Source organism: Pantherophis guttatus, chromosome 14, assembly GCF_059756535.1.
Source record: "Pantherophis guttatus breed Tessera chromosome 14, ASM5975653v1, whole genome shotgun sequence".
Lineage (NCBI taxonomy): Eukaryota > Metazoa > Chordata > Lepidosauria > Squamata > Colubridae > Pantherophis > Pantherophis guttatus.
In genome coordinates this window covers 3,130,504-3,143,332 of record NC_142076.1, presented here as the reverse complement: position 1 = coordinate 3,143,332, position 12,829 = coordinate 3,130,504, and the positions used below count along the sequence as shown (strand labels likewise).

At 45.3% G+C, this 12,829-nt stretch overlaps 1 protein-coding gene across 1 annotated transcript in view; it reads right to left on the bottom strand.

The window, feature by feature from the left end:
- The window catches only part of RAB26 (RAB26, member RAS oncogene family), a 233,886-nt gene that overhangs the window by 55,208 nt on the left and 165,849 nt on the right, over positions 1-12,829 (bottom strand). The window lies entirely within an intron of this gene.

The window sequence follows — 12,829 nt, the reverse complement described above, 5'->3', positions numbered from 1 at the left end:
TGGCAAGTTGGCCATAGTGAGTTGGCCGCAGCAAGTTTGCTGTGGCAAGTTGTCCCATTCCCGGCTCGAGCACATCCTGCATTGTCCATCTGTCCCCATTTTACCAGTCAGAAAAGGGACTGACATTAATTTTCCTTTTCAATCAGCCTTTGTTGCATTAATCATCCTGCCCCTTTTCTTTCAAAAGGTCTCCTGGGATCATTCGATTATTCCTGATGCAGAGATTGAGGCTGCCAGCTGCGTCTCTGAATGACTTCTTGCTCAGTAACCACCCTCAGAAGTAACTAAAGTCCTGCACAAATGGCCAGTATACAATTCATAGCAAGATCTGCAGCAATTTTAGCTGGATAGTCAATTTATCAGGCGGGATTTTCGAGGCACTGAGCACTGGTGCCTTATTTATTTCCTCATTACAGATGTGATTCACACACAAAAGAGAACAAAAAATCAAGCACAGTTCGGGTGATTATTTCATAGGGTTGAGGTTTTTTCTTGCTTGTTTGTGTTGTCTTGCACAATACCACAATTACATTTTTAAAAGCAGGGAAAGAAAATAGCGCCAGGCAGGAAAAGAAAGGAGAGGAATGAATAGTGCATCGTTGCAGTTAGCAAGTTGCAGGTTGATTGCTGCTTCTACTGCAGACCAGAAAACCACGGTTTCACCCCATGGATGACAGGGGGAAGTAGAGTGTCAGCCACCCCAACTTGGTCAGTTAGGAAAGACTCTCGGCACCATCGCTAGTGAAAGTACACTTTACTAAAGCCAAGTGGTTGCAGTGTAGGAAAGCCGAATCTGGTTTTTCATGCCCAAAGCATCTGGTTAACTCTTCCCTTCTCCCTACCTTTCCCCCTGGATATCTCCCCTTATCCAACTACATTCAAACAAATTGTTTTGGTAACCGTCCCTGGTTTGGCGGGCTGGAGGGTGTTGCATTCCACGGTGGGACCTTGGAGCAGCCACCGGCTCTCATGGGACGGCACAATGAGTAGTTTTGATTCCCTTTACCTCCTAACCCCTTACTTCCCCGCATTGCGTATGGCAGACTCGTATCTGGCAAAGTATGGCTGGTGCATTTGGATGACAGTCCTGTCACAGGATTCCTGGAGTGCACATCTGGATGCAGCCCCCCCAAAAAAGCACCCAAAATGCAAGCTCTTTCCAATTGTAAGAGCAAAGAATACTCAACTGCAGACACCTGAAGAGCAGAACGTGCAAAAGTGACTGTGAGGCTGGCTCTTAAAATATCACCATCTGCGCATCATGTGCAATAAAGCAATACATGGCAATGGTATCAGGTGTTGTGACCTAGGCTCAAGTAGGTATTATCAGACGCAATCAGTTCTAAACGAACAGATTTTATTAGAACAGCTGAGAATTAACTCCTTCTCAGCGCAGTTCAAACTAATTCAAAACAAATTCTTCATAACACAATTCTTCAGCCTTATCACCAACCTTGGTCTACTTTGGCAACCTGCCAAAGGCTTTTCTTGGCAAAAGTTCAGAAGCAGAAGACACCGACAAGAAATAAATGCAGCAAGACAAGAAACAAATCTATCAACGTTGTTTTCTGACAAAGAGGCCAAGAGCCGTTGCTGGTCTTTTAAGCCTTATGGGAGGGGCCAATCATCTTTTGGCCCTACTCCTGAGTCGTCCTCTTTGCTGTAGCTGCTCCTGCCTTCTGGCAACTGTTCTCATACGTGCACTAGGAACAGGCTCCTCCTGTTCCTCTGCCTCTCTACTTCAGCCTCTGGAGGCTCCGGAGTCCGTGCATCACTCCCCGATGGCCCTGGCCCCATCTCTGCCTCTGACGCAGAGCCCTAATCTGGGCCTTCCCCAGCCTCCAGGACTGGCCCATGTTCTTCCTCGGCCTCATTACTCTCCGACTCCGCTACCAGTTCCGCAGGCTGCTGGCGGACCACAACATCAGGATTCCACTGTCTGGTGCTGAATTTAGGGCCTTTTATGTCAAGGGAATACAGGTAGTCCTTGATTTGCGACCTCAACTGAGCCCAAAATTTATGTTGCTAAGTGAAACATTTGTTAATGGTCCCATTTTATAACCTTTCTTGCCACGGTTGTTAAGTGAATCCCTGCAGTTGTTAAGTTGGTAACATGATTGTTAAGTGCATCCGGCTTCCCCACTGACTTTGCTTGTCAGAAGGTCGCAAAAGGGGATCACGTGACCTTGGGACACAGCGACGGTCATAAATATGAATCCGTTGCCAAGCATCTGAATTTTGATCACATGACCATGGGGAGGCTGCAAAGGTCGTAAGTGTAAGACATGGTCCTAAGTCACTTTTTTCGGAGACGTAACTTTGAACAGTCGCTAAATGAACTTTTGTAAGTTGTGGGCTATCTGTATTCATTGGTAAATATTGGTAGTTTTTGTCTTACGACCAGTTACTTAGCCACCATTTGAAGTTAGATACAATTAACAGAGTTGGAAGGGACCTTGTGGGTCATCTAGTCCAGGGGTCACCAACCTTTTGGCCCTCAGGGACCACTAAATTCATAATTTTAAATCCCACGGACCACTAATACAATCTGCCTAATGACCAGGTGGGCGTGGCTAGGTGGTCATGTGACTGGGTGGGTGTGTCCAACTTGATGTCACTCATGTCAAAGGGCCCCTTGTCGGCCTCTACTCACCCCTCCTCGCCTCCCCACTCAGGCTCCTTAGGGCCCCAACAGGAAGCAGTTGTCGGAGCTAAGCAGCCACCACGAGAAAGAGTTGGCCAAACAGCCTACTCAGTTCAAATTGGATCTGGCCGAGAAGGAGGCTCAGCAGAAGCACCTCACTGAGGACTAGGAGCATAGGCTTTCCAAGCAGAGGGAAGACCTGTGGAAGTGCAAGGCAGGGTACTGACACCTGGAGGCTCAGCGGGCTGAGATGGTCAGCCAGTTCCAGGCCATGATGCTGTCCCACTGGAACAAGGCCCTCCGGCTCTTCGCCACCACCTCTCCAGCCTTCGACCAAAGCCCCGCACCAGGAGGCTGAAACAAACCCCAAGTTGAATTTCTGCCCCTTTCCAACCCACACAAAAAGACACTGAAGGGGGAGACATAAATGTTCATTGCACGTATCCGGCCCAGGGGTGTAGTCTGAGAACCCCTGATTTAGTTCAACATAAAAAATGCAAATAATTTTTCTGCAGACCACCAAAATTTTATCATGGACCACCAGTGGTCCACGGACCACCAGTTGGTGACCGCTGTGTCAAGTTTCCAAAAGATGCCCTAATTAATTCATGAGCCATGATCCAAACTTCAAAGGAAATATAGTCATTTATTAGGAGCACCATTCCGGCAATACTGGGATGCAGTTAGGACTAATCCTATGTAGATTTACGTTCCCCTATGACCCTGTCTCTCCCCTCCTCTCTGGCCATGTCATAAATCACATTCTCCAATTAACCACTTTGGCTGGCTGTGAAACCTAACGCCCTCCTTCTGATTGCGGTCAGGAGAATGTATGGAATTCACTTCAGTTTTTCCTCCCTCCTGCTCATGGCAACTTGAAAGCTTTGCAAGTTGACACACTGATCTAGTCCACACCCCCACCCAAGCAGGAGACCCTACACCATTTCTGACAGATGGCAGTCCAGTCTCTTCTTGGAAGTCTCCAGTGATGAAGCTCCCACAACTTCCAAAGGCAACTTCTGTTCCATGGGTTGATTGTTCTCACTGTCAGAAAAATTCCTCCTTATTTCCAGGTTGAATGTCTCCTTGATCAGTTTCAACAGTTCCAACAGGCCTACCTGGCGGCTACTTATGACACAGGTTCCCCCCGCCCCTCCAGAGTCACATGACTGCACTTCAGGTGCTCAGCAATCAGACTGCAATTATGGCCATTTGCAGCATCCTGCAGTCACATGACGGCCTTTTACGATTTTACATTTTGCTGAAAAAACCCAACCCTGTAGCGAACCACAGGTTTGCTTATTGACTACTGTGTTCCCTTAACAACCGTTGAAAAAAAAAAAAGATCATAAAATCAGGTTGGTGGCATGACCGAACTACTTTATGACGATCACACCTTTCTACCGTAATGGGCAGTCGCGACTCGAGAACTGCCTGTAATAAGGCAGTGATGGAACTGGGAATGGCCATCCTTTCCGTTCCACTAAATTTCCCCCCTCTTCCTCAGGCCCCTCTTGTTCTCTGGGAAATAAATGAGATTCCCAGAAGCAACTCTCCCTCTTTCATGGTTTTCTCATTATCCTTTTAATCATTCTCACTTAACAAGCTCTCGCACCACTCAAGAAGCTGCTCAGGGCTATTCGCTCAGATTGCCAGCTCCCATTATTCAACATCTAATAAAAGCTGCCAAGAAGGAAATCTGGTTGACATCCTTTAATTCTTGGAACCCTGACTGGGGACCCTAGACTAGCTCAGGGATATCCAACCTGGACTTCAACTCCCAGAATTCCATGGCTGGCGTTGGACACCCCTGAGCTAGAACATAGAATAACAGAGCTGAAAGGAACCTTGGAGATCATCTAGTCCAAATCCCTGCATGAGCAGGAGAATCCAGAGGTGGGATTCAGCCGGTTCGCACCACTTCGGGAGAACCGGTTGTTAACTTTCTGAGCAGTTTGGTGAACTGGTTGTTGGAAGAAATCATTAGGGCAGACAACCGGTTGTTAAATTACTTGAATCCCACCACTGGGAGAATCTATACCATTTCAGACAAATGTTGTGGCTCCGTTATCTGAGCCTGTGTCATCGGCAGGAGAGGACTCTGAGAGTGAAGGAGAGGAGTTGGCAAGGCTTCCCTCTCCAGGACCCTCCTCTCTGGCAATGCCTTCGGTGTCCACTGAAGGTCAAGAGATAGGCCCGGGGCCAAGCACATCCACGCAGCCACAGGTGGATAGTAATGAGGGAGATGAGTCTTGGCTGGATCCTCGGCAGCATCGCAGAGATAAGCGCGCGCAACAGAAGAAGAGGCGTGCCAGAGATTAAGCTGAGTCACTGGACTACAGCCCACAGAGGTGGCCATTCAGACTCTGTGATGGACAAAACTAATTACTATCGAGTCACATTGCATCTTTGGAAACAACATTATCTGCCTTGGATTTAATTACGGACTGGACTTGACAATTCTTGAACTGTGTGTATTTTGCTTATGAGTAAAGTCTTGGCAAGCAGCTACTGAGTTGCTGCCAATCCTCTTATTGAAAGAATTGGTTGTCTGCCAGTTTATTTAACCCCCGGCTGTCTGTTTGTGTGTGTGTTTGAGACGGGGACAGAACAACAAATGGCTGTCCAGTCTCTTCTTGAAAGCCTCCAGTGATGGGGCATGTACAACTTTTTTTAAAAAAGCCTCTGTCGATTAGGCAACTCAGCTTGGATCATCAGAGGCTTTTAAAAGCCTTTGACAATCCCAGCTGAGTCGCACGATCATCAGAGGCTTTTTTTTCTTTTTACTTTTAAAAGCATTTTTTTGGTCAAAGAGGTTGTAGAAAAAATGCTTTTAAAAGTAAAAAAAAAGCCTCTGATGATTGTGCGCTCAGCTGGGCATGGGAGGGGGCAGGGATTTTTGCTACCGGTTCTCCGAACCATCTGCCTCCATCACTACCGGATTGGGTGATCCGGTCCGAACCGGGAGCATTTCACCTCTGCCTGCAGGGGAAGAGCCGGGTGCTGCCTCTTCAGAGGATGGGCCAATTTTTAAAGGCATCATGGAGCCTGGTGCCCCCTAGCAATGGTCTCTGGCTTCTAAATGGGGGACAGAACCAGCCTCTCCAAGCCTTTCGCTCACATTTCACGCAGATAAAAAGGTTTGGCCATCAAGCTTGAAGCCAGCAGCCATTGCTGCAGGTGTCCCTGCATCATCATCATCTTTTAATGACTCCATAATCCCTTGCGGGGTAGAGTCTGGGCAACTGAATGGAGCTATCAGGCTGTTTACTGGCCGGATGCCCTTCCTGTCACCAATGAGGAGCTCTGTTCAGCAGATATATTCTAACGGTGCCCAGAGAGAGAAATATCTGCCTCTACACTACTCACAGGTGTCCTTCTATGGCGTCGTTGTAATCAAAAGGACACAACCTTGAAAGCTGGGATGTTTCATTGAGGTTGCTGAAGGACTGCTGGGTGGTGCTCATTTCTCTCCCTTTTGCAGAAGAATCTTGACTGTCTCTTTTAATCGGTGCAACAATGCAAAATGAAAAAATAGCAGTTGCCTGTCCCTACTGCTTCTCCTATGAGCAGTCGGTGTACGTTTTCCTTACCAAGAAAGGAGGCTTAAATTATTCCCCAGGATTGTCCCTCTTCCAAGTACAATTTGAAAACAGAGCACTTTTTTGAAAGAAGGCGCTGATGTGACCTGGAAAACGCAAACAGGTCTCAGGTCTTCACTCAGAAATTCACATCGTGAATGTGGAGCTTAACTTCAAAACTCGGTTGAAGCACCTTTATACTCCCTCTTGTGATGGGAGAAGAAGAGCCCCTTTGAAGAGGTTGTGTCACATCACCAAAGGAGGCTGTGTCACGTCGCAAAAACCCATAATAAGCAGAGGGAGGGAATGCTCCTTCCTTTCACTCCAAGGCAGGGCAAACCTAACACGCTCTGTGGCAAACTACAGGTGATAATTAGAATTTTTCATTCAGTTTGTCATCATCCCTCTCCACTGAGCAAGATAACACTCACAAGTACAAATAACTAACAAGATAAACCTACACAGAATTTGTATAAAGTAACACTATTAGGATTGCAAACAAGATGATGATGATGATGATGATGATGATGTTTGTCCATCGTTTTCGAAGAGGACCTTGACATCTAACGGGTTGTGGGCTGTCCACGGTGTGTCCACAGGTGGCTGGTAAGGCCTATAGAGCATGGAATGTTCTGCCACATGTCGGGCAGACATGTGTGGGCACCACTATGCAGTATTGGCAGCTCTGGCTTTGCTTCTCTTGTGTTATGGTTGTCCTTCTGTCTTCAAATATCTGGCAACCTTGTTTCCCAGGAGGTGGTTGAATATCCAGGGACTTGAGGGAGGCTTCCAGTAGGTCTTTGTATCGCTTCCTTTGTCCCCCGTGGGATCGCTTTCCTTGAGACAGCTCACCATAGAGAAGCTGTTTGGGGATGCGGTGGTCTGACATCCTTGCAACATGGCCTGCCCAGCGTGTCCTGGCTTTCATCAGCAAGGTGTGAATTGATGGCAGGACTGCCCTGGAGAGGACTTCTGTGTCTGGCACCTTGTCCTGCCACCGGATCCTGAGAAGTCTGCGGAGGCAGGCCGTGTGAATTGCAAACATAATATGATAGCAATGTAAAATAAAATTGTGACTAAATTAGGACTTGCTTTGTCCAGCAGCTGCAGCCACATCTTTGGTGGGCCTTTTGCTCAAAGGACCATCCCAAAAAACTCTCTACTGAACTCATAATGACTTTTGATTGATTCCCACTAAAACGGTGATTTACTCATTCAGACACTTCCTAATCAGTGAACATCTTTTCACCAGGACTGTCCATCTGTAAGTGCTTCTTGAGAGTTCTTGTAAGCTCCTCATCCTTGACAATATCAAACCATCTTCTACCAACCACTTCCATACTTCCAAGCATTCAGGGTCTTCCGCAAGGGACCCTGCCTTTGCGTTGGGCATCCGAATGATTTCAGCTTCGTCCTCATCCTTAAGGCATCTAGAGAGAGTCTTGTTTGACTTTGTCCAGCTTCAGCTGATTTGACCTTCTGATTGTCCAAGGTGCTTCCAGCAATTTTTTCCAGCAACACAGCTCAATGCCTTCTTTCTTCCCTTGTCGTCTTTTGTGATGCTCCGGCTTTCACAGCCAGATGTTACAGCTGGGAAAACCTTGGCCTGGACAACAACTACTTTGGTTGCAGTCTGAGGCTTCTGCACTGCAGTGGTGAAGTCTCAACCGGTTTACTACTGGTTTGCTGGCTGCGCATGTGCACTGTGTGCCAAATGTGCACGGCACATGTGCATACACAGTGCGCACCACACACTGAATGTGAGGTGCGCGCGCACACACAGTGCACACCAAAAGGAGGCATGGGGTAAGTAGAACAGCCTGCAGGATGGTGATCAGCTGTGGTGTGCGATCTTCAGAGCCTTTTTTTAAAAAACTTTTAAAAAGCATTTACTACCGGTTCTCCAGAACCGGTAGTAAAAAATGCCTAAAAACTAAAAAAAAAAAAAAGTTCGGACGATCGCACGTCACTCAGCTGATCATCAGAATGTTTTTTTTTTAAAAAAATTTACTACCGGTTTGGCGAACCCATAGCCTTTTTTTACTACCGGTTCGGGCGAACCAGACTGAACCGGTAGCATTTCACCCCTGCAATGAAGGTTATCTTCTCCTATCTTAACTTGTCTTGTCCGCTTCTTGGCATCATGCAGATCCTTCAGGAGGCAGATGAGAACAGCCCTGGGTACCCAGGATTTAAGGGCAGGCAAAAACACATTTCATTTTGGAACCCTCTGATTTTTTAAAAATTATCCACCAGACCTTATAATGTGATCTGGGGTGGCCTTTCTGAATCCAGCTTGTGTATTGCCAGTTCTGTTGCAGACTGGAGAAAAACCTTGAGCTTTCACCGCTAAGCATGTGAGACCCAGGTAGCCCTTGCTTAGCAACTGCAATTGGGACCGGCAACTCTGTTTCTAATAGCAATAACAATGGCACTTAGATTTATATACCGCTTCATATCATGTTACAGCCCTCTCTAAGCAGTTTAGAGTCAGTATATGCCCCCAACAATCTGGGTCCTCATTTTACCAACCTCAGAAGGCTGGAAGTCACTAAGTCACGGCTCTGCAGTTGCTTAGTGGGAAATCACATGACAATGGCTTACAATGTCACTTCCCCTTTGGTTGTTAAGCAAATCACTATGATATTAAGAAATGACCACAATTTGTGATTTATTTTCACAATCTCCAACCATCTGCTTCTCAGAAGCTGGTTGTGAAGCATCTGAATCAGGGGTGGACTCTACTTACCTTTACTACCGGTTCGCAGGGGGGCCGCGCGATCTTCTGCACAAGCGCAGAAGCGTTTTGATGACGTCGGGGTCGGTGGGCGGAACCTCCCGCTGGTTTTACTACTGATTCTATAGAACCGGTGTGAACCGGGGACAACCCACCACTGATCTGAATAGTGTTCAAGTGATTGCGTGATGCTGCAATGACTATAAATGTGAGAGCTGGTTGCAAAATTGTTTTTTTAAAAAACACTGTTGCAACTTCAAACAGTTGGCAGGCAAGACAATCGGTAAACAAGGACTACCTTTAAGTAAAATTTTGGGTAGTTTGAAATCCTGCCTTTTTGGTATTGGAAATAAAAGCTTCTTTTCCTGTTTCTTGGCTATTGGCCATTGCTGTGTTTTACACCTGGTTATAAATTGTATGTAGCACTTTAACTGCATCACCCTGTAAGTTTTTAAACAGTTGCTCTGGTATTTCATCAAGTCCTGTGGCTTTGTCTTTGGCAATATTATCTAAGGGCCATTTAACTTTATTTTCAGAATATCTGGCTCGTGTCCAACGGTCTAATCTTCATGTGTATCGGGGATTTGTGGATTTGGGGTGTGTGCAGTTCCATATATTTCTACTACGTCTTCTTTCTATCTTCTTTCTGTAGTAATTTTTATGTTCTTTTCAAGGTACAAACAAGCAGCCCTTTGGTTTTCTACATTTCAGGATATTTTTGCTTGATTAATCTTTAATGATAACATTAATTTCAGCCTTTTTTTTTAAAGGCACTCTTTATCAAAACCATCCATTAAATCTATTCTTTCCTTTTACTGCATAAACATTCAGAATATTGCTGAGGTTGTAGCTTGTTGGCCTGAATATTTTATGTGTGTATTTTAGTTCAAGTTGTAATTTTACAAGGAGGAGTTTGTGACCTGAGACACCGTCAGTGTCTGAGTTTGTCTCTGCTGACAAAAAGAGTTTCTTCGGAGGATAAAGTCAACTTGTTCTTGGTCTGGTCCAGGTGTGGGTTCTACTTACCTTTACTACCAGTTCGCTCGCGCGCACATGCTCTTCTGCACATGTGCGGAAGCTTCTGTGCATGCGCAGATCACTTCTTATGATGTCCGGGTCAGTGGGCGGAGCCTCCTGATGGTTTTACTACCGGTTCTATAGAACCGGTCCGAACCAGGAGCAATCCACCACTGGTCTGGTCCATCTGGTGATGTCTATATGTAATTTTTTGGTTATTAGAAGAGGTATGAATGTTCTTGGCAGAATTCTAGTAATCTGTCTTCTATTAGTTTCATTCTCAAAGTCCAAATTTTCCTGTTATTCCATATGTTATTTATGTCCAACGTTAGTGTTCCAGTTGCCTGTAGCATCTTTCCTGGGCTGGATTTAAGGTACTGCAAGTCATTCTCGAATTCTTCTGCTTCCTTTGCATTGGTGCTTGGAGCACAGTTGTGGATCACCATGATAAGGGTCTGGAGGCTCCGGAGGCAGCATGTACCTCCCAGATGGCCCTTTCTCTGCCTCCGACGCAGAGCCCCCATCCGAGCCTTCCCCAGACTCCAGGACTGGCCCATGTTCCTCCCCAGCCGCCTCACTGTCCGACTCTGCTGCCAGCTCCGCAGGCTGCCGGCGGACCACAACACAAACTCAGATTCAACTCTGACAAGTGTCTGTGTATACTTGGGCCCCATGAATTGTGGAACTTTTCATCTTTGGTCTTGGAGGGGGTCACAGTTCCCTGTTTGAGACTGAAGTGCTATCTGTCCCGGATTCAGGCTTCTGCTGAAAGAAGAGGTGGCAGATTTGCCAGGGGAGATTTGCCCTGGGTCCTTCTATTGCAACAGCTGCATCTGCAATCCCAGGTTGGGAGGCCCTACAATGGATCCAGCAGTAAAAGCAGTGATGGTGTGCCATGGAAGACCCACGTGACACTACTGCTCTACATGCTGTAGTGGTTGCCATTTGACTTCTAGGCACAATTCAAGGTGCTGGTTATCACCTACCAAGCTCTTCCTAATATAGGTCCTAGTTATTTGAGGAACCACTTAAAGCCAATAATCATCTTGTAACACGATATAAAGTGAGTATGCTTTAGATCCCTTTGTTCAACAATGTCATCTTTTGGGATCTAGATATTGTTCCTTCTTTGTTGGTTGCTTGCTTGCCTCTGGACCAGCCTTTCTTCAGAAATCCATACAGGTCTCACCCTGATGAGGTTCTGTAAATCCTTGAAAACCTAACTTGGGGAAACCCATACCTCAGGGAAGGGTGGTTGTTGAGTCCCAGTTGCAGTGGTGGGATTCAGCCAGTTCGCATCACTTCGGGAGAACCAGTTGTTAACTTTCTGAACAGTTTGGCAAACTGGTTGTTGGAAGAAATCATTAGGGCAGAGAACCGGTTGTTAAATTACTTGAATCCCACCACTGCCCAGTTGGTTTTTCTTTGGTGTGCGGTCTTTATTTTCTCCAGATGAGCATGATCTTTTACTTATTGTTCTTTACTTTTTAAGTTGGAAGATGTCCAGAATCATGGAGACAGGCAGCCTCTAAATTAAATTAAATACATATAACTACTCATTTCTTCTATGATTCAGGATCACTAGAGGATTAGATAGTCTTTGGATGTGAAGTGACTCATTCCAGTCCATTTCAGCTCTGCAATAGCCAGAATACCGAAGTTCAACCTTGGCATTTTAGTTCTGAGAAGATTATCTGGGATTATGGTTCTGTCATTCTATGTACCAAGAGTATATATCTATCTATCTTCACAGTTTGCTTCTGGGCACAATGGCAGCTGCTTGTCCTTCCAATTTTAATCCAGACAAACATGGCCAACAGTTTTTTTATTTTATTTTATTTTATTTTATTTTATTATTTTATTATTTTATTATTTTATTATTTTATTATTTTATTTTATTTTATTATTTTATTATATTATTTTATTTTATTTATTCAAGCATGTATTTTATGACAGAGACAAGTGTAAACATAATTATAAATACATGAAAAGGATACGAATAAAAGAAAACATTAGGAGAGGGATGGAAGGCACATTGGTGCGCTTATGCATGCCCCTTACAGACCTTTTAGGAATGGGGTGAGGTCTACAGTAGACAGTCTAAGGTTAAAGTTTTGGGGATTTGGGGAAGAAACCACAGAGTCAGGTGGGTCTTACAGAGGCCCCCATATTAGAGAGAACTCAAAATAATTTGTTAAGGAGGATGCTTGGGATAAACAATTCCACTTCAGCTGCAGCCGTCAGAGCTGAATTGGGACATTTCTCACTGGACACCTATACAATCACTAGGGCGGTAGCCTACTGGCTAAAAATGACCCAGATGGATGCCAGCAGACTCCCTAAAATATGTCTAGAGGAACAGCAGATTTCAAATCCTCAAAGGTATTCCTGGCTAACCCGGCTGTCAGAAATATTGAACCGATATGGCGTAGGGTTCCCGTTGTGTGACACACTGAACCAAGTTAAACAACGGATTAAAGATATACATGGGCAAACGGACATGGCAACCCTTTCAACTAATCATTCCCTTAAACTGCTGACAGCAGTTAAAACAACTTTCACTCTGGAAAAGTATTTACATCTAGAAATGCCATCAGTGGAGAGACAGTTATTTGTTAAGTTTAGATTCGAACTTCTAGATACCAACGTTAGATTCGGCCGTTATCGGAAAATCCCGTATGACAAAAGAATATGCATATGTGGGGTAAACGTCGTGGAGGACACGGCGAATATAATATTCGAATGTAGTCTCTATCAAGAAGTAAGAAAACAATATCTGTCCCCAATTATAAATAAATTTCCCCACTGGAATATAAGCCAAAAATTAGCATTTCTGTTGAGGGCTGACTC